The 21,241-nt window shown below is 49.2% G+C and overlaps 1 protein-coding gene across 2 annotated transcripts in view; it reads left to right on the top strand.

Moving 5' to 3' along the window:
• Window positions 1–21,241, top strand: part of LOC144814991 (glioma pathogenesis-related protein 1-like) — a 753,864-nt gene that overhangs the window by 387,239 nt on the left and 345,384 nt on the right. The window contains exon 4 of one of the 2 annotated variants that reach the window (XR_013606920.1): window positions 8,208–8,425. The exons of the other annotated variant lie outside the window; for it this stretch is intronic. The gene's annotated coding sequence lies outside the window, so the exon portion shown is untranslated. The remainder of the gene's footprint in view (window positions 1–8,207; window positions 8,426–21,241) is intronic. 2 annotated transcript variants of the gene reach the window in all.

Here is a 21,241-nt window from a genome sequence, read left to right as displayed (position 1 = left end):
TGAGCAGATGAGGGCCGGGTGGGGGTGGCAGGTGAAGGGGAAGCAACTTGGTAGCTCTTTGGATGGGGTGAAGGACATCACAAGTGAGCGCGAAAAGACACATGTCTTTTCATTGTGCTTAGTGGAAACAGAACAGAATAAAGCAGTTCCCTAAAATTGAGCAGTATAACACAAACTGTGCATCGCCAGCAAAAAAGGAAACAAAAATAGAAAAACAGGTGCTGAAACACAGGCACCACTGGTGGAAGCACTATTCTGTGGGCACGTGCATGCATGATGTATGCACATGCATGTGCCACTACGCATGTATGGGATTATCGAATAGTTTGGGCACCAATTAACATTTTTTATTTACCAATCCAAGATGGCAAACGTCCCTTGTATCGATAGATAAAAATATTGAATTCATTAGCGCACAATCATTTTGTAATGCCAAGTGGCCGGCAGTGGAAGGCAACTCCTGCCCCCACCCCAAGCAGGTTATGCAATGCAGAGGGTTAGGTGGGGGAGGTGAAGGGCTAACAATTGGGGCGGTATTTTAGAAGGGAAGCAGCACATAAGAGTAGGCAAGAAAACACATGTACGCTTATGGAGTGCTGAGTGAACACAAAGTAGTTCTCTAAATGTGAGTAGTGGAAGGATACAAATCAGCCATCGAACCCTTGCTAAAGAGACTGTGCTTCAGGAGAAAGACAAACATAAGGAAATGAAGGCAAGCCATTCAATAAGAAGCGAGCACATGAGCATGGCAAAATGGCCAACCAATAGTAAGCAGTGGGCAGGCTTTTTACCCGCTCTACATTTTTGTTGTGGTTCACAAGAGATTTGTCACAAAGAAACAGCAAAAACTGTACGAGACACTTAAAAAGTAGGGATTGTCAGTGCTTGAATTAATCTTGAATACTGGTAAATACGTTTGAGCTACAGGATGCACGCGTGTCCACACATGGGTCTCCGAGCTCCGCGTTGAGGATTTTCAATTATCGCACTCCAAGATAGATCTTACGGTGCACCATTAAGGGGAGGTCATAGGGTGACCAGGCGTCCCCATTTTGCCAGGACGGTCCCTGTTTTTAACCAGCTGTCCCAGCAAATTTCAAGAAATTTAGCTCATGTCCCCGTTTTTAGAGAGGGTCGACTGAAAACGGTGGGAGGTGTTTTTTATGTTTTACAAAGCAGAGGTAGTTAGCAGTTGTTTCAAGAAAGCAATTTAATTAACAGGCAAGCTACTGGGCTTAAAAATTGCATTTTATGTATGTTCTTACTGCCTGTTCTGTAATTCTCTGCTGAGGAGCGCTCTCATCGCTTGAAGTAAAATTATAGTCCTTCTTCTATTTTTGTGAAATGTCCCGGTTTTTGGCTTTAAAATTCTGGTCACCCTGTGGGAGGAGCTAGAACAAATCTAATTAAACAGGCTGACCAAGCGTTGAATGCTGACAGACTCTATAGCAGCAGCCACTATAAACCCTTTGACATTCCAGTCCATCCTTTTATTTATTTGAGGAATTCTCTCTACTACCTCTCCTTACTTTGTAGCTATTTAGAGGGTTATGTTGTATAGACAGCCGTACGTGATTCTATACAAACGTTAGTGGAAACTTACGTTATTACATGCGTTGATTGTAGGCACAATACTGCCTAGAGATAGTAAACGTGACTTCTCATAAAGAGTTTATCTGAAAGAAACAGGTTAGTATTAGATTCCTTACCTTAGAATATCCCCAGGCGTCAGTCTGGATCCGGAAACTTTTGCGTAGCAGTACCCCTGCGCGTCGGTAGGCGTCGTCTGCAGGCGTCCCCTGCGGCTCCGCGTCGTCGGCGTCGTGCGCCGTGATGACGTCGCTGGAGTATATAGACGCCGCCTCCGCGCGCTGACGTCAGTTCTTCTTTTTTCCGCGCCAGTTAGCGCAGATCCGAAGAGCAGTACTCCGGTCTTTTGACCAAGTTTTTTGTTAACTGATTGATCTTTACGGTGCCGGTAGGATGCCCGGTTTCAAGAGTTGTGACGAGTGCGACCGCATGATGTCGGTCACCGACCACCATCGACTCTGCCTCCGGTGTCTGGGCGCGGACCACGACGTGGAGTCCTGCGTCGACTGTCGGGCCTTGACTGGAAAAGCTAGGCGGGAGCGGTCCCGCAAGCTTCTCGAACTCCGGTTGTCGGCCCCGCGTCGAGAGCGGTCCCGGTCCGGTCGGAGGTCGAGGGAGCGGTCGAGGGAGCGGTCGCGGAGCCGCCATGGGCGCTCCGGGAGTCGCCACCATTCCTCCGGCTCGTCAGGTAAGCACAAGAAGTCGGGGCGTCGCCATCGCACCCCCGACTCCCCCCGACGCCCGCGTGCTGCGGCCGGGGGCTCGGGTGACCCCACCCCCGCGGTCCCGCATGGGTCGCCGACGCCGTCTACCCCACACCTGTCGGTCCCTGGGGAAGGCGCGTCGCGTGAGGAGATCGAGGCCTTCCTCATTGCTATGAGGGCGAGGTCTTCTCCGGCGGGGCCTTCGGCGCCTGCGGGCCCGTCGGTCCCGTCTGGGGGCCCGAGCGGTTCGGGTGCTCCTGCCCCGGCGCCGCCGGTGGCTCCGGCCCCGGCGCCGCTGGTTCCCTCTGGTTCGTCGCCGGCTGGTCTCCCGGCCTCTCCGGCGTCGGATCCTGTGGGCCAGCCCATGGTACCGCCCCCGCGTGGTGCAGCGACTCCGCCGTCGGCTCCGGCCGGCGTCGGGTCCCCGGCACCGACGCCGCGCGGCGCCACCCCCCTTTCCTCCCCGACTCCGGACTCGGAGCCGGACCGGCGTCGGCCGACGCCGGACCCGACGCCGATGGGGCCCGTTGACCCCGATGTCTATATCGTCGACCCAGAATATGGGTATGACGAGGAGGAGTATGGAGAGGGTTGGGAGGGGTCTGAGGACCCTCTATCCCGTGCCTGCCAGTACGATGTGGACTGGGTAGGTGATCTGGGTGATGCCAGTGGCCTGGACGAGTCGCCCAACCCTGGGTTTGTCTCTCCGTCCCCTGTGGCGTCCGAGGCGGGTGCTGCCTATTCGGTGGTCCTGATGAGGGCTGCCAAGGCCTTACACCTTGAGCTCCCCGTCGCGAAGGTCAACCGAATATCCTGACGGAAGTTTTTAAACCGCAGTCATGCCCCCAGGAGCCTCTGCTGCCGTTTAATGAGGCCCTGACGGATGTCCTTCTGGGCACCTGGTCCAGGCCCGCCTCTGGTGCGCCGGTTGACCGGAACGTTGCCAGGCGTCACCGTCCCTGCGCGGACGACCCTGCCTTCCTGTCCACCCATCCCTCCCCGGAGAGTCTGGTGATCCAGGCCTCCACTTCGCAGTCCGCATTTCCGTCGGCTCCGCCCGACCGGGAATCAAAGAGGTACGACCAATTTGGAAAGAAAGTGTTTTCCTCTTTGAGTGCTGGGCTGCGGTCTTGTAACACCGCGTGCCTCTTGGGCCGCTACACCCACTCCCTGTGGGATACGGTCGAGGAGTGTTTGCCGCAATGCCCCCAGGAAGTGCGGGACAAGCTCACCCGGGCCTTTGTTGAAGGCCGGGATGCGGCGCGGTACTCGATCCGTTGTGGTCTGGACACCACGGACTCACTGGGACGGGCCATGTCCACTACGGTGGCGATTCGTCGCCATGCCTGGCTGAGATCTGCCAACTTCTCACCAGACGTCCAAAATACGCTTATGGACATGCCATTTGATGGCAGTCGCCTATTTGGTGACAAAGCGGACCACGCGCTGGAGCGCTTCAAGGACTCCAGGGTCACGGCCAAGTCCTTGGGTCTCTCGACCCAGACCCAGCGCCAGCAGACGGGTTCGTTTCGGCCCTTTCGTGGCCAAGGGAGAGGAGGTCCCACACGTGCTGCCAGCCACGCGGCGCAGAGCGCTCCCCAGCGCGGTGGCGCCCGTGGTTTCCGCCGTGGTGGCGGTAGAGGCCAGCGTCGTGGTCAGTCCACGCCTCCCTCCGCTGCGGCATCCAAGCCTTCCTAGTCCGAGCTTTCGGGCTCACGTGACGCCAGTGGGTGGCAGGGTTCGCCATCACCACTCCCGCTGGCGCGCGATAACATCGGACAGGTGGGTGCTGCAGCTTGTCCGAAGGGGCTATGCCCTCCCCTTCGAGTCCACTCCTCCAGCCATGCCACCGCAGAACCACCGTGTGTCGGGGGACCACTTGACACTTCTGCAGGAGGAAGTTACGGCCCTCTTGGCCAAGGGGGCCATCGAGCGCGTTCCTGGGCCAGAAGTAGGGTGTGGTTGCTACTCCCACTACTTTCTGGTACCCAAGAAGGACAAGGGAGGCCTGCGTCCTATCTTGGATCTACGGAACGTCAACGGCTTCCTCCGGAAGGAGAAGTTCAAGATGTTGACTTTGGCTCAGGTCTTGGCTGCTCTAGACCCACAAGACTGGATGGTAGCGTTGGACTTGCAGGATGCGTACTTTCACATCCCCGTCCTGCCGGCCCACCGGCGTTACCTGCGGTTCACGGTAGGCCACGAGCATTTTCAGTTTATCGTGCTCCCATTCGGCCTTACCAGCGCCCCACGGGTGTTCACGAAAGTGATGGCGGTGGTCGCAGCTCATCTGCGCCGGTTAGGGGTTTCAGTCTTCCCCTACCTCGACGACTGGCTGTTGAAGGCGGGCTCGCCCCAGACAGTCGTCCACCACCTTCAGATGACGGCAGACCTCCTGCACGAGTTGGGGTTTTCCATCAATGTGCCGAAATCACACCTGTGTCCCTCTCAAAAGCTCCTTTTCATCGGAGCGGTTCTCGACTCGGCGCAGTTTCGGGTTTATCCCCCGGAACGGCGGGTCCGGGATATTCAGGCTCTGATTCCCATCTTTCAGCCGTTATCCCGGGTTTCGGTCAGGTTGACGCTGCGGCTTCTGGGGCTGATGGCCTCCTGCATCCTTCTGGTGCATCACGCCAGATGGCGGATGCGGGCTCTGCAGTGGGACCTGAAGTTTCAGTGGGCCCAGCATCAGGGCAACCTATCCGACCATGTCCTGATCTCGGAGGGCACTGCGAGACAGTTGCAGTGGTGGCTTACAGACCGCGATTGGGTCAGGGGCAGATCCCTCTCCCTTCCCCAGCCGGAGCACGTGGTTGTGACGGACGCGTCCCTCCAAGGCTGGGGTGGCCACTTGGGAGAGGCGGAGATCAGAGGCCTCTGGTCTCCGGCGGAGTCCCGGCTCCATATCAACATGTTGGAGCTGCGGGCGATTCGCCTGGCACTGAAGGCATTCCTCCCCTTTGTCAACGGGAGTGTAGTGCAGGTGTTCACGGACAACACCACCGCCATGTGGTACTGCAACAAACAGGGCGGTGTGGGGTCGTGGACCCTTTGCCAAGAGGCTCTGCGCCTCTGGCAATGGCTGGAACGTCAGGGCGTGACTCTGACGGTTCAACACCTGGCAGGTTCTCTGAACGCCAGGGCGGACGAACTCAGCCGTCGGTGCTCGGTGGATCACGAATGGCGTCTGAACTCGGATGTGGCGAGAGGCCTCTTTCAGCAATGGGGAGAGCCTTGGTTAGATCTATTCGCCACAGAAGAGAACGCGCAATGTCATCAGTTCTGCGCGTTGGAGTTTCCAAGACGGCACTCGCTCGGCGACGCCTTTCGGCGCGAGTGGAGTTGCGGTCTGTTGTACGCCTTTCCGCCTATACCACTTCTGCCCAGAGTGCTGAAGAAGATCAGGCGCGACCGGGCCCAAGTTATCCTTGTGGCTCCGGACTGGGCTCGAAGGTACTGGTATCCCGAGCTACTCAGCATGACAGTCGGTCCCTCGATCCGCCTGCCCCTTCAGGAGGACCTTCTGTCGCAGCAGCAGGGGACGGTCCTCCACCCGAACCTGTCCAGTCTCCACCTCCATGCGTGGAGATTGAGCGGCGACAGTTGAGGCCATTTGACTTGCCTCCTGAAGTCTGTGATGTCATTCTGGCAGCCAGGCGTCCCTCCACAAAGTCGGTATACGCCTGCCGGTGGAACAGATTTGTGGCATGGGGCACAGCAAAGGCTGTGGATCCCCTTTCTGCCCCTCTATCTGAGGTTCTCCTCTTCCTCCTTTCCCTTGCCCAGCAGGGCTCTGCTCTGGGCACTATCAAGGGCTATCTTTCTGCCCTTTCCGCCTTCTTGAGGCTACCTGATCAGCCATCTTTGTTCAAGTCCCCTATTGTGTTAAGATTCTTAAAGGGCATCACGCACATGTATCCTCCAGCTCCGTTCGTGATGCCTCAGTGGGACTTGAACCTGGTTTTGACTTTCCTGATGTGCGCTCCCTTTGAGCCCCTTCATTCCTGTCCTCTCCGTCTTCTCACCTTAAAGACGGCCTTCCTGGTAGCCATCACCTCTGCCAGGAGAGTGAGTGAGCTCCAGGCTCTTTCTGTTCAACCTCCTTTCTTGTCTGTTCATCCTGATAAGGTGGTTCTTCGGACCAGACCTTCTTTCCTGCCCAAGGTAGTCTCTGCTTTTCACATTGGGCAGTCCATCACCTTGCCCTCCTTCTTCCCGCCTCCGCTTCCTTCAAAGGATGAAGAGCGGCTCCATCGTCTGGACCCAAAACGTGCGCTTTCATTCTATATGGATCGCACACGCCAGTTCCGGGTGGATGACCAACTGTTTGTTGGCTACGTGGGTGAGAAGAAGGGAAGGGCGGTACAGAAACGGACCATCTCTCGGTGGGTCGTCCTGTGCATCAAAGCATGCTACTCTTTGGCTCGGAAGGAGCCTCCTGTTGGGCTGAGGGCCCATTCCACTCGGGCCACGGCGGCTACTACTGCCCTGGGCCGGGGAGTCCCTTTGCAGGACATTTGCCAGGCGGCCACGTGGGCCTCGCTGCACACCTTTGCGAGGCACTACTGCCTGGACAGTCAAGTCCGGAGGGATGGCTTCTTTGGCCGTTCGGTCCTCCAGGACTTTCTGGTGTAGGTTGTATTGGTTCGCAGACCCACCACCGGGGTTGGTATTGCTGGGGTATCTATTCTAAGGTAAGGAATCTAATACTAACCTGTTTCTTTCAGATGAACAAGTTACTTACCTTCGGTAACGATATATCTGTAAGAAACAGTAGTTAGTATTAGATTCCTTACCGCCCCGCCCATCCTCCCCGTTCTGCGAACTGATACCTAGGGTTAGGGACATCCCTTTCAGGGCCCTAGTTTCAAATGGCACCAGTGTTGGTTCTCACATGGCTCTGCGTGTTCTGGCGCGGAAAAGCTGTGTGCAAAGAACTGACGTCAGCGCGCGGAGGCGGCGTCTATATACTCCAGCGACGTCATCACGGCGCACGACGCCGACGACGCGGAGCCGCAGGGGACGCCTGCAGACGACGCCTACCGACGCGCAGGGGTACTGCTACGCAAAAGTTTCCGGATCCAGACTGACGCCTGGGGATATTCTAAGGTAAGGAATCTAATACTAACTACTGTTTCTTACAGATATATCGTTACCGAAGGTAAGTAACTTGTTCTACTACATTTCAATTGATGGTTAGTTGGGACAGAGGTCATTGCTAAAGAAAAGGGCAGTTTACTGATGAACTACATTATGGATGCCATCAGGTTGAGTCATGCCACCCACTCTTGCACAGTCACTGCATAAAGGGGTCTTCTTTCCTGTCAAGTTTTGATACATGACTTTTTAAAAGATTTATTAAGAGTGTTTTATTGTATTGTATTTTTTATGGTAAAATGGCCAAAGCACATTGCTTACGGGTAGCACAGTATGTCGCAGACTGTGCTTGATCGTGGGTTTGTGGTGTAATCTGTGTGGTCTGGTGTTTGCAGTGATGACAACAGTGGTGCTTATATCTTTTGCTATGTAGTCAGGCATGAGACATTCCAGGCTTAGATACCCAGTGCACTGAGTGTTCTGCCCCTGCGTGTTGTTGGACCAGTTTCTCCTGACAGATGGTCTTTGGATTGGCTGGTCCTGAGGTTTCTCATTAGTCAGTCAGTCAGTCAAAGTACTTTATTCGATAATTCAATATCATAAAAAGACAGCATTAATCAATATACAAATTACAGTTACATACTTAAAGAGTTCACAGAATTTCACAGAATTTGATATAAATAGTAAAAAAATTATTAATAATGTTAAAAAGGTCAATACATATACAGAGTAAGTGCTATACAAAGTTGCATGAACAAAGATTTTAAAAATACGATCAAGTATGGAGATTCAATATCTTTTTTCTCTCCCTAACAGCCCCCACCAAGAAACTTGCAACATGAGAGATGACCCTGGGGCTGTTGAGTAATTGCAAGTATCGGAGAGCAGGCCTCACCTGAGTAAACCCCGCTTCCTTAAGAATAGGGACAAGGAACTTCCTCCTTGCCGCCATATAATGGCCACAGAACATTAAAAAATGCATCATGTCCTGCTTAGAAAAATTATCACAGGAACACGGAGGCGCTTGATCAGAGGTACACTATGCCTTTAATTGACCTAAATTCAAATAAATCAAATTTAAACGAAAACGCGTTAAAAGAAATCTATGGTAGGGTCTATTAACTAAAACCAGGTAGACTTACATTTAATTGGTCGGAGAATCCTCCCCTCTACATCCTCCTGTGGCTTCTCTAGGTGTCCTGCTGTGGAGCATGGACCAAGTATAACTTCCTGTCTACGACCAGTGTCCTTCCAGTGGCCACAGGCTCCTGTTGGTCTTTTTCCCCCCTCACTTTTTGACATACACTCTTTGGGAGTGCATGTGTCTGCAGTCCCTCACCTTCACCCGAGCCTTCCTTCCACTCTGTTGTTTTTCAACCACTGTTGTTTCAACTATTGTCTGCCCTCCTCTCGTTCTCCGTTGTTTCTCATGTTGTGGGTGACTCAACAAGTTTTATTTTCTGTGGCTCCTCGATGCACCTTAGAGTGTGCATAGGTTACAGCATTACCTTCCATATATATTAAGAAGCATCAGAAATTGTGGTGTACAATTTGAGAGTCCTCTGCACTGCTAGCAATGCCTTGGTACTTCAAGATGTGAGTGAAGTGTGTAACTGCTTGTAGTGATAATATCTGCTGTTTTTGTTCTGGTTAACTAAGAAACTTGGTACCGGACCTCTAACTGACAAAGAAATTTGACATACAAATTCTGCAAAGATGTTAGACTATAAGATAGCCCAAACCAGTTTGGAGATGTTTAGAAGTTTGACGGCCACGTAAAACAAAGGTACCATACCGTATCAGCACCATTGCGTTTCATGGAAATGGCGCTTGGAGTAAATAATTTCAGCCCCACTAGATGGCTTCTGTAAGAACGGGTCTTACCATTATTTTGCATGGCATTCTGCTGGTGATTTGCTAAAATTGTTCTTAGCACAGCGTCCGTTCTCAGTTTTTCCATGTTTAAATTAAAAAAATTTTTTTTTACATTTCAGCATAAAATAACCTTTTTATATGTGTACCAAAATATTTTATGGTGGCCTTTTTTTTTTAAACAGCATGTTAGGGAATAACATCGTAATATATAGATTAAAACATTTGAGGACACAAGTGGGACATCAAAGTGCTGTATTTATGCCCCAGGCCCTCTCTCCGTCCCCCTGTATTTCAGCCAAGGCCCCCAGACTTTCCTCCATTTCTTACTGCAGCCCCATGTCTTGTAAATAGTTTCTTCGGCCCTCTGACACCAATCAAGGTATCTTCTCCACTGTTCCCATTGCGGAGGTGTCTGTGACACCCACCCACTGGCAATGTTCCTTTTCGCTACACGCGCTGCCATTGCCAGCCAGATCTCCATATATCTGGACCAAACAGTGTCCCCTTTGACCATTAACAACAACCTATTAGGCTCATTGTACCCACTACAGCCGATATAGTGTCCATGACCCTGATCCAGAAGGGAACTATCTTCGGGCACTCCCATATGTGGTAGAAGGTGCCCTCCCCTTGACAACCCCTCGCGCAAAGGGCAGACTGACTCCTTCCCCAGGCGTATAGGTGTGTACAAGGGTAGTAGATGCGATGTAAAATTTTGAGCTGCCCCAACCTGAACCTTTAACGAACTGCTATTTCATGTGGGCTCTGTAAGGCGTATTGCCAGTCGTCGTCATCCAGGGTACCAATGTCCCTGACCCACGCCGCTGATCCTGGCTGAAGACGGCTTATAGCCAGAAACCGGTCCTAGGATGCTTGATTCTGGTCCAGGGAATACATGGCTTGGCAGTTTGGCCTGGACTGTTCCCATGAGGTCAAGACTGATTTGCATATGGCCATGTCTGAACTGGGGTGGCTTGGTGAGCAAAATAACAATGGATTAAACCCAGATCTGTGACTGGGGGTGAATGTTTTGCCATTGTGCAACATTCCGTCCATCATCTTGTGTGTTTTGCTGTTCACCCTATGTGGGAAGGGTATGCCCAGAAGTGTGTCCCTTGCTCACTAAGCCACTGGAGTCAAGCTATCCTGGCTGAAGACGACTGAAAGCCAGAAGCCGGTCCTAGGATGCTTGATTCTGGTCCAGGGAAGACATGGCTTGGTAGTTCGGCTGGACTGTTCCCATGAGGCACAGGGTCAAGACTGATTTGCATATGGCCATGTCTGAACTGGGGTGGCTTGGTGAGCAAAATAACGATGGATTAAACCCAGATCTGTGACTAGGGGTGAATGTTTTGCCATTGTGCAACATTGCGTCCATCATCTTGTGTGTTTTGCTGTTCACCCTATGTAGGAAGGGTATGCCAAGACGTGGGTCCCTTGCTCACTAAGACACTGGAGTCAAGCTATCCTGGCTGAAGACGGCGGATAGCCAGAAACCCGTCCTAGGATGCTTGATTCTGGTCTAGGGAAGACATGGCTTGGTAGTTCGGGCTGGACTGTTCCCATGAGGCACAGGGTCAAGACTGATTTGCATATGGCCATGTCTGAACTGGGGTGGCTTGGTGAGCAAAATAACGATGGATTAAACCCAGATCTGTGACTGGGGGTGAATGTTTTGCCATTGTGCAACATTCCATCCATCATCTTGTGTGTTTTGCTGTACGTAAAAATACCCCCGGAGGAAGAGGATATGGTGTGTTTTGTAGAATGTATAAGAGCCTCGGCAATGCAAGCATCTTGAACAATGCAGCCCAGCCCAAGAGGGAGAGAGGCAGTGATCGCCAGTGACTCACGTCTGCCCCGAGGCATGTTAGTTGGGGCTGCAAGTTCCTGACCAAGGATTCCTCCTTGTCTCTTGTGACATATATTCCCAGATAATTGAACCCGTCAGTCGCCCCCAAGGTGGGACACATAGTCTGGATCCGCTATCGATTGGTACGGTCTAGCCATGTACAACAAAATATAATCGGCGTATAAAGAGATGCGCTCTTCCCACTCATTGGTCAGCGCCAAGCCCCAAAAAGACCTGTCTCTCCTAATCCAATGAGCCAACGGTTCCAGCGCCAAGGCAAATAAAAGGGGAGACAGGGGGCACCCCTGCCTGGTGACCTCCTCAGAGGGAAAACCCTGGACACCGCTCCCTTAACCCTCACCCTGGCTGTAGGTTGCTCGTATAGAAGATGTATCCAACTACAGAAAGTAGGGCCAAAGCCCAGTTTCTGGAGCACCATGAACAGGTATGGCCATTCAAATACTATCGAATGCAATTGAGGCGTCCAGCGCCATCAATGCTGTCTGTGTGTTCCCCACTTCCTCGGTTATGTAAAGTACTCCATAAAGATACCGCAGGTTATGGCGGGTGCTCCCGCGTGGCATAAACTCTGATTGGTCAACGTGCACCAGGTCTGGTAGAACAAACACCAATCTATCTTCCAAAGTCTTTGCCAGGACCTTGGCCTCTACGTTGTTGAGTGAAATGGGATGGTACGAAGAGCATTGGTCTGCCTGCTTCCCTGCTTTATGAATGACTACAATCGTGACCTCCTGTTGATCGGGGGGGGGGAGGTTGATAACGTTCACCTGTTGTTTACAGAGCTCTACTGGAAGCCCATTAGGTCCAGGCGCCTTCCTGGACTGAAGGGAATTAAGGTCATTTCCAATTTCTTCCCCCATGAAATCCGCCTCAAGACGGTCTCTTTGGTCGTGGGGCAACGTGGGCAATGCGAAGTCCTGTAGGAAGTCCGAGCAGTCGTGCTCAGTCCTGGTGCAGACCGGGGAGTATACCCCTTCTTTCGAAATATGGAAGAAAACTAAAAAGAAATTGGGCATAGGTTCTAATCTAAATTTTTATACTCCGTTTAAGAACTGCCCTGTTCTCCCTGATATATTTAGAGATCAGGTCATGGATAGGTGGCATAGTGCTGGAATCTGTAAAGTTGGAGACCTGTTTCCGGGGAAACAGTTAGACGCTTTTGATTATTTGCAAAAGGAATATGTTAGTTCGAACTAATGTTTTTAAATATCTTAAGCTTCGCAGTTCTTTAACAGAAATGAGGGCAACATTTGATTATGTTGGAGAGAATAGAAATTATGGAAGCAATTAGATTAAGAGCTAAATTGGGGATCTTATATCAGATGTTTAATTAAAAGATCGAGGATGATCTTGAGGCCTGGGAGTTAAAATGGAAAAATAAATTGGGGATAGAAAGGCTAAATTATTAAGTTATCTATTAATGTTTTATTTAATGGTTCCCTGAAAAGTCAACATTTTATGTCAATTTTTGATTTATACTATACCCCTGGAAAACCTGTAAAATGGAACTCTATAAGGGGGAACAAATGCAATCGGTGTGGGTTATATGCGGCGGATGCACAGCATATGTTTTTCTTCTGTCCCAAACTATCTCATTTTATTAAGGAAATTGAATATTTTTTGTCCCAGAGTTTGGGCATCCGGCAGCAAATATCTGCGGAGCTGGTGATTTTTGGCTTTCAAGATAGTTCGGCTAGTCCGCGAACGGAGGCCGAAGAAGAGTTTATTTTTATCTGCATGTCTATTTTTCGTTTATGTATTACAGCATAATGGCTTGATGTTGAACCACCGACTTTTACAAATTGGCAATCTAGATTGTTGCCTATATACCACCTTGAGACTGCAGTTTATAAAGCAAAGGGTAGGAGAAAGAAAATTGAGAGGGTGAAATTGTGGTCGCCGATTGCTAACTGGATATGAATTTTTGATGTATTACGATGAAATGATTTTTTTATAATTGTATAAGATCTTTGTTAGGTGGTTTGTGTTACTCTGAATATTGTATCTTGATTGCTAATTATATATATTTTTTTCCTGTGTTACTCTGAATAATGTATCTTGATTGCTAATATATATATATATATATATATATATATATATATATATATATATATATTCACGCTCCAAGGTTGTCCACCTTATGAGTAGCACGCGAGCAGCAGCTTTATTTATGTGTAGGTGAGGACGGGGATCCGCTCGTAGACGCCGCTCCGTAATGGATCTGCCCGACGCGTTTCGAAGCTCCATCTGCTTCTCTTCAGGGGCTTTAACGGAACGGTGTGCGCACCCGTTACACTTCTCCAATTTCATATAACTCACCCGCCAATGGGAGGCTCCAATGTAGTGCGGAAAGCACACAATCAAGTCCTGTATGGACTCCACGAGTGGGCCCGTCCTCGATCCCATGTACGGCTGCTACTTCACTGCCGTGACCCCCACGTTAACGGGGTGGTGCATACTCTGCGGCTGGACTGCCGCATATAGATTCACGCTCCAAGGTTGTCCACCTTATGAGTAGCACGCGAGCAGCAGCTTTATTTATGTGTAGGTGAGGACGGGGATCCGCTCGTAGACGCCGCTCCGTAATGGATCTGCCCGACGCGTTTCGAAGCTCCATCTGCTTCTCTTCAGGGGCTTTAACGGAAGCGGTGTGCGCACCCGTTACACTTCTCCAATTTCATATAACTCACCCGCCAATGGGAGGCTCCAATGAGACTTCTGGGAAGTGTAGTGCGGAAAGCACACAATCAAGTCCTGTATGGACTCCACGAGTGGGCCCGTCCTCGATCCCATATATATATATTTTTTTTCCTGTTTTGTCTGCTTGCTGATATAAACTTTCTAATAAAAAAAAGAGAGAATTACCAACTCTTAGACCATCATCAATCTGGTTTCAGGAGGGATCACAGCACTGAATCGGCCCTCATACACATTTTTGAGGACATCCTGAAAATGCTGGACAAAAACTAATCCTGCCTCTTGATCCTCCTTGACCTCTCCTCTGTATTCGATACGGTCTCTCATTACATTCTCCTATCCATCCTACAAAACAGAATGGGTTTCTCGGATTTGGTGCTCCGCTGGTTCTCAGCCTTCCTTCTCCACAGATCTCACAGATTCAAGTCAATTCACTCTCTCCCTCTCTCAGCCCTCCCCAGTACTCATGGGAGTCCCCCAAGGATCTGCCCTTTCTTCTATCCTCTTCAATCTTTTCTTGGAACCTCTTACTAACCTACTTAACTCTGTGAATATTCTCTTCCACATGTATGCAGACGACACACAACTCTATCTTAAAATGTCATCCCCGGACAACATCATCTCACTAACTTCTATCCTCACGTCAACCCAAAATTGGTTAACAGAGAATCATCTCCTGCTCAACGCTTCTAAAACGGAATTCTTGCTCATCTCCCTGCCGAACCACACCCCCAAGATCGATCTCTGGTTACCTCACCTCATGACTCTCAACTACACTCGGATCATCATAGATTCAGCCAAATCGCTTGGAGTCACTGTGGACAAGCACCTGAGTATGAAGGCTCATATCAGCAACGTTTGTAAGGGAGCAAACCACCTGATGTGGACACTCAGAATTATCAAACCCTTCTTGCCACAAAAGGATTTCAAGCAGGTGGTACAAGCACTTGTCTTATCAATGTTCGACTATGGCAGTGCAACTCTCTGTGGCCTTCCTAAATACGCCTTGGCTACACGTAAGGCCTCACTAAACTCTGCAGCAATATTGATTACAGTCTCCAAATGAAACGAGCACATCTCCCCAGTCCTGAAATCTCTCAACTGGCTACCCTTTTGAAGCATGAATCCAGCTAAAGATTGCAATCCTGACGCACAAAGCCCTGCACTTCAATACTCCCACTTATCTAGCGCAAAAACATGAATTATACTGCGGGGAGAGGGCTTTCAGAAGGGCCTCTACTCTCCTCCTGAAACCTATCATCCTTAGCAAAAAGAGAACTTGTCACCAAGCCTTCTCTGGTGCTGCCCCTAAATTATGGAACTCTCTTCCTCCGGATGTACGCAGACTCGCCTCGACGACAGCTTTCAAACTGGAAGCCAAGAGATTCTTAATGAGCAAATTCCTACCATAAGGGGCTGTGATACTCATTAGGTGGCTATCTCTTGGTTCCTAGCTCCATAGCACAACTAACAGTTATGGTCCATATCGTCTGCTTAATGTTGGACCCTCTATGTGTACCATTGTTTACTGTTTATCATTGTGTTTTTTTCTTTTTTTCTCACAATTGCTGTGTATATTTTATTTTGTCCTCTCCACCAACTAATTGTAAAGCGCTCTGATATCCTTCGGGATCTTGTTCGCGCTATATAAAACTTTATAAATAAATAAATAAATAACTCAGGGCCTGGAGGAGGATTAGAAATCATAAGGTTGGATCTGACAGTAGTTTTTCTGAGTTCCCTCTCTTCTCTACACAACGACAGCCTTTGTAGCATTGCCGCTTTTGTTAAAGCTACATCCTTTGCGGTTATCTTTTCTGGCTCAAAAAAGAGCTCTGGTCTTCCAATGTTATGAAAACCTTTCTTAACGTAAGACAACCACTTAATTTTGTTTACGTTGTCCAAGTGGAGACAATCCTTGAGGATGGAGTGATTCAAGGAGAGTTCTTCATTTAGCCAGGTCTTTAGCCAGGTTATTAAAGGCGCTACCTTTATTAAATCAGTAATAAAACCAGCGCCCAGTTCTGAGTGCACTGAAAAAGAGGGGGTTGACTGCGGAACTGATAAAATTGTTCTCATAAATTTATTTTCAGTAATTTGCAGGCCGTCTGTCGCACCATGTCCCCATAGTGAACAACCATATGTCGCTACCGCCAAACACTTTGCTTTATAAATGTTTAACAATGCTTCTATTGGCCTTCCCCCGAGCTTTTTACTGAAGGCCATAATGGCCATAGAGGATCTTGCAAAAGCAGTGTTTCTGGCTTTAATCTGTGTGCTCCAAAGCCACCTCTCCGCAAAGATAATACCTAGGTAGGGGAATGTTGGGACTCTACTTAGTTCCTCACTGCCACAGAAGAAGGTTTTCACGTTCTTCTTTCGGGAACCTTTCCCAGTTATCATAATTTGGGATTTTTTTACGTTAATTTTAAGGTCTAATGAGGTCATAAAAACCTCAAAAGCATCCAACAAGTGTTGAAGCCCCACCCCAGTTCGTGAAAGAAGGACAGCATCATCCGCATACAGGAGAACCGGTATACCCAGGTCTCCTGCATGTGGTAAGTCTGCCTTCACCTCCTTAAGCACCGATTCAAGGGCGTTTATATAAATCGTGAACAGGAGAGGGGCCATGATACACCCCTGCCTGACCCCCCTTTCTGAGTGAAAGTAGCTAGAACAGCGCCCCTCTGTGTTTACCCTAACGGTGGCCCGCAGGCCAGAATGTAGATCCGCCAGGAAATTTACCAAAATTAGATCAAGGCCTAAATCAATTAGGATCTGCCACAGTTTCGGACGATTCACAAGGTCAAAGGCCGAGGAAAGGTCCATAAAACCTAAATATAAGGACCCTTCCCTAGCAACAGTGTATTTGTCCACTAACAGTTGTAAGTTGAGACACTGATCCAAAGTACTTCTTTTGGATCGGAAACCATATTGGACATTAGATAAGATCCCTTTGTCATCGAGCCAGTTCTGCAATTTACGCAGGATGACCCGCCCCAGGATTTTAACAGATGAATCTATTAGGGAGATTGGACGGTAACATGCTGGATCTGACCGATCCCCCTTCTTAAATACTGGGACGATGATAGACTCTTCCCAGGAAAATGAAATATTCCTGTAGTTTAATGCATTGAAGACCTTGCTCAGAATTTTTGACCATAATTTTGAATCGGACTTAAAGATGTCTGCTGGAACCCCGTTGGGTCCAGGTGCCTTATTTTTCTGCGTCTCGTCTATGGCCCTTTCTACTTCTGTGACTTCAAAAGTAACATAGTGACCCTCAACTCTCTCTTTTGTCATAAATAATGACTCTTGAGGAGTGGTACTAGAGTATATGTTACTAAAGTGTGTGATCCAGGCCTCGTCAGCGACGTTGGATTCAAGAACGCTATTCTCTACAGGGGCGAATAGGGGTTGATTTACTACTTTCCAGAATTGCGAGCTGTTTTTTTAAAACATCTGGATCTAGTAGCTGTGACCAAGCATTGTCTTTTAGCACGTTTTTTCTGCTTTGTATGGCATTTTTATAGGTTACTCTTAGCCTGGCTACTAATGCACGATCTTTTGGGTCAGACTTTATGGCCCTTAACAGGTCAGCGTGAGCCTTAGAGCAAGAGCGATCAAACCATCTCTTGGCCCGATTTTGTGGGCGGCCCCCAACCACCGTTAGGCTCTGCTTGATCTGTTTGCAAATACTGTCAAATGAACTAATCACTTGCTCAGTAGCAGCCTGGGAGTCTAAACACTTTGCTACGTCCTCATCCACCTTATTCAGGACGTCCTGTAAGACGGCCTCTGGGTTTATATTTGCCCATTTTAGTCTGCGACCCTGATCTGTCGGGATCACTTCCTGTCCACCCTTATATGACGCTATTTTAAGTGATAAAAAACCCTTAGACAGAACCTCCAACAAGACTGGATTGTGGTCACTAAAGACTGAGATTTCTGTTCTATACTTAAAAACCTTTCCTAAAATGTAACTAGACATAAAAATAAAGTCAATAACTGTACCATCACCCATGCCTTTAAAAGTAGGGACAATCAAATCACCTTCCCTGCAACTTGATTCATACAGGTTCCATGCCGCCAGAAATTCTTCAAGAGCCTCCCCCCTTTTTGTGTGTTCAAAGTGCACTACTGCAGAACATGGGGGACCCTCTTCTACTGAATTGGCACATGGATAGTTACACGGGTGAACATTGAAGTCACCTAAAAGAATTATCTCAAAACCAGTTACCGTGGTTGTGTAGACTGACAAAAATGTATCTAATTGATCCAGATTAAGTCTGGTGCTAACATCGTTTACAGTAGCATTATACAAATTTATAAACAAAATACTGATGGAATCAGGGGGATTCAATTCCACGATTAAACAATGACTGCATCCTGAGTCTAACTGAGTTAGCTTTCCTTTTAGCTCTGTTTTAAACATAGTTAGTAGGCCCCCTTTCGCTCTTCCCGCCCGACTACCTATGGCAGGGATAAAAAAATATCCATCAAGCGAGAAACAGTTTAATTGGTCCCATGTTTCCTGTAAGGCCACAATATCAAAGGTTTTTAGATAGTCAATCCAAATTTCATTACCCATTTTGCCCCTTAATCCGGCTACATTCCAGGTCATTATTCTACATGGTTGATCTTGGTTCTGTTGGTTTTCTACCAGTCAATCGTTTTCCTCCAAAGATGTTAAAGGAGCAAACCGATTAAATAATGGCAAGATTTGCTCTGGTGGAAAGTTCGGTCTGCATAAATTGTAACAATAAGACTCTTGAGTTATTGGATTGTAATGACCAGAGTGGACATGTGGCGCTGTGCTTTGCACAAAGGGAGATGTTAACGGGTAGTGATGAACAACTTGAGGTTTCATGGTTTCATTTAAGTGATTATAAAAAAAAAACAAAGGACGGGCACATACAGATTGTCCGTCAATGGCAGGGAGGCTGCCCTCAACAGAACAGTTGCAACATGCTGAGGGTGCCTAAAGTTTATAATGACACAATCTCCCGTGCTAGTCTTTTTTGAATTACCTATCCAACCTACTCTTCGTGTTGACAGGATATCATTACAGTAGGCAACAGGGAAGCCACAATATTTGCTCAGCCAGGCTATTACTTTATGATTTAAGGAGTCACGCATTTCACCTCTGGCATCCTGTAGGTGTGAATCTAATCCTGGCACATTAGTCAACACAACTATGTACGGTGCACAGTCAGGTGGGAGGTTGACTGTTGGTTTTTGTTTTCCCTCCCTCCATCCAGTAGGTTCTCCTGTAACGTTTACCTGTGTATTGACTCGTAAAGTTGGGTGAGTAATAGGTGTCGTAGTGGGAGGCTGGTTACTAACTACAGCTGAGACCAAGGTTTTGTCCGACCCACAATCTGTGTTAGCTCTCACCTCCTTCACCATCGCATCTGGGCTCGGGGGCCTTACTGTTTTAGTAGAAGATAGATGGGTAGATAAAAGAACACTCAGTTTAGACACTTCCTTGACAACCTGGTCAAGTTTAGCTCCTTCCCCTTTACTTGGAACAACAGGGCCCTTGTGAGTTTTACTGATTGCACCCAGATTTTTCGGTGCTGCTATGGGGGGAGTCAGGAGAGTGCTTAATCTAGAAACTTCTAGAGAGACCAAATCAACTTTTTCTATCAGTGGCGTGATCATGTCTTCCAATTTAAGCGTAAACATATTTACTAAAAAATCAAATTGATCTACGGTCAAAGTGTCCGTGTCATGCTCTTTGTGGGTAACAGCAGTAGGCTTTAATTTAACAGCAGTGGTATCCACCTTTTTTACTCTGTGATGCACTACACGTTTATTCTGTGTCCTCCTACAGGAGGGGACACTTGAGAAGGTGCTGGTGAAGTAACCGGAGATACAGATGGTGAACTTTGAGATGTATCCAACGGCATGGAGGGCGGGGGGTTGTTAGTCTCCTCAGGATTTATTTGTGTTAAGGCAGTTATACCTGGAGCCCCTCCCAACGCAGCGCTGGAAGACATCTCTAAGACTGTTAGCTCTGGAAGTGCGACACTACTTCTTGGTGAAACAGGTGGGCTAACACGACCCAATGACATGCGGCGGTCTGAGTTTATTTTAGACACCACTTTAACCATATAATTTTCTATTGTGCCGGTGGGATTTGGCATTTTTGATGAGCGCAATTTAGTCATGACCACAACTGAAACTTTAGCCACTCACAGTTCAGCAGGGTGTCCTGATCGGCAAAATCAAAGGCCATGGCCCAGCCCAGCCTCCTTCGGCCTCTGACGGCCGCAGACGGTCCCGCCCTTGTCCTGGGCGCGCCCGCGCGCGTCCCGCGGGACGAGGAGGCGAGGGATCCTTTATGCGCCTCCAGGCGCTTCCTGTTTGCGAGGGCGGCGTCCTTGCCGCGATGAGGCTGCTGGGGGTTGTAGTCTCAAGCGGCCCCGGCGGAGCCAAGCCCGGCCAGGAACACCACAGCGAGGGACAGAGGTCGGCGGAGCCAAGCCCGGCCAGGAACACCACAGCGAGGGACAGAGGTCGGCGGAGCCAAGCCCGGCCAAGAACACACAGCGGAGCTGAGCCCGGCCGTGTGCAACAACCGGTCAGTAAAAATCGCCTCCCCCTGGACTCTGTGGCGAGGGATCCTTTATGCGCCTCCAGGCGCTTCCTGTTTACAAGGGCGGCGTCCTTGCCGCGATGAGGCTGCTGGGGGTTGTAGTCTCAAGCGGCCCCGGCGGAGCCAAGCCCGGCCAGGAATACCACAGTCAAGTCAAGTCAAGTCAATAGATTTGTATAGCGCGCTACATACCCATAGGGTCTCAAGGCGCTTGAGGGAGGGTGGGGAATTACTTGTCGAATATCCAAGTTTTGAGTTGCTTTCTGAATGCTAGGTGGTTCTGAGTAAGGCGAAGGTGAGTGGGAAGTGAGTTCCAGGTTTTAGCTGCCAGGTAGGAGAAGGATCTACCTCCCATGGTGGTTTTGTTGATGCGAGGAACAGTGGCCAGGGCTTGGTTGGAGGATCGTAGCTGACGGGTGGGGGTGTAGAAGGACAGTCGTGTGTTGAGGCATTCGGGTCCAAGTTCGTAGAGTGCTTTGTGTGCGTGGGTGAGGAGGCGGAACGTTATCCTCTTATGTACGGCGAGCCAGTGGAGGTTTTTCAGGTGACCAGAGATGTGTTCTTTACGCGGGATGTCTAGTATGAGCCTGGCTGAGGCGTTCTGGATGCGTTGGAGTTTTTTCTGGAGTTTAGCGGTGGTACCGGCGTATAGGGTGTTTCCATAGTCCAGGCGGCTCGTGACCAGTGCGTGGGTGACCGTTTTTCTAGTTTCGGTGGGGATCCAGCGAAATGTTTTTTTGAGCATGCGAAGAATGTTGAAGCAAGAAGATGAAATGGCGTTGACTTGTTCGGTCATCGAGAGTG

The sequence above is a fragment of the Lissotriton helveticus genome, chromosome 1_1 (assembly GCF_964261635.1).
Source record: "Lissotriton helveticus chromosome 1_1, aLisHel1.1, whole genome shotgun sequence".
NCBI lineage: Eukaryota > Metazoa > Chordata > Amphibia > Caudata > Salamandridae > Lissotriton > Lissotriton helveticus.
Note: the sequence above shows the minus strand (reverse complement) of the source record. Positions and strands in the feature narration are given on the sequence as shown.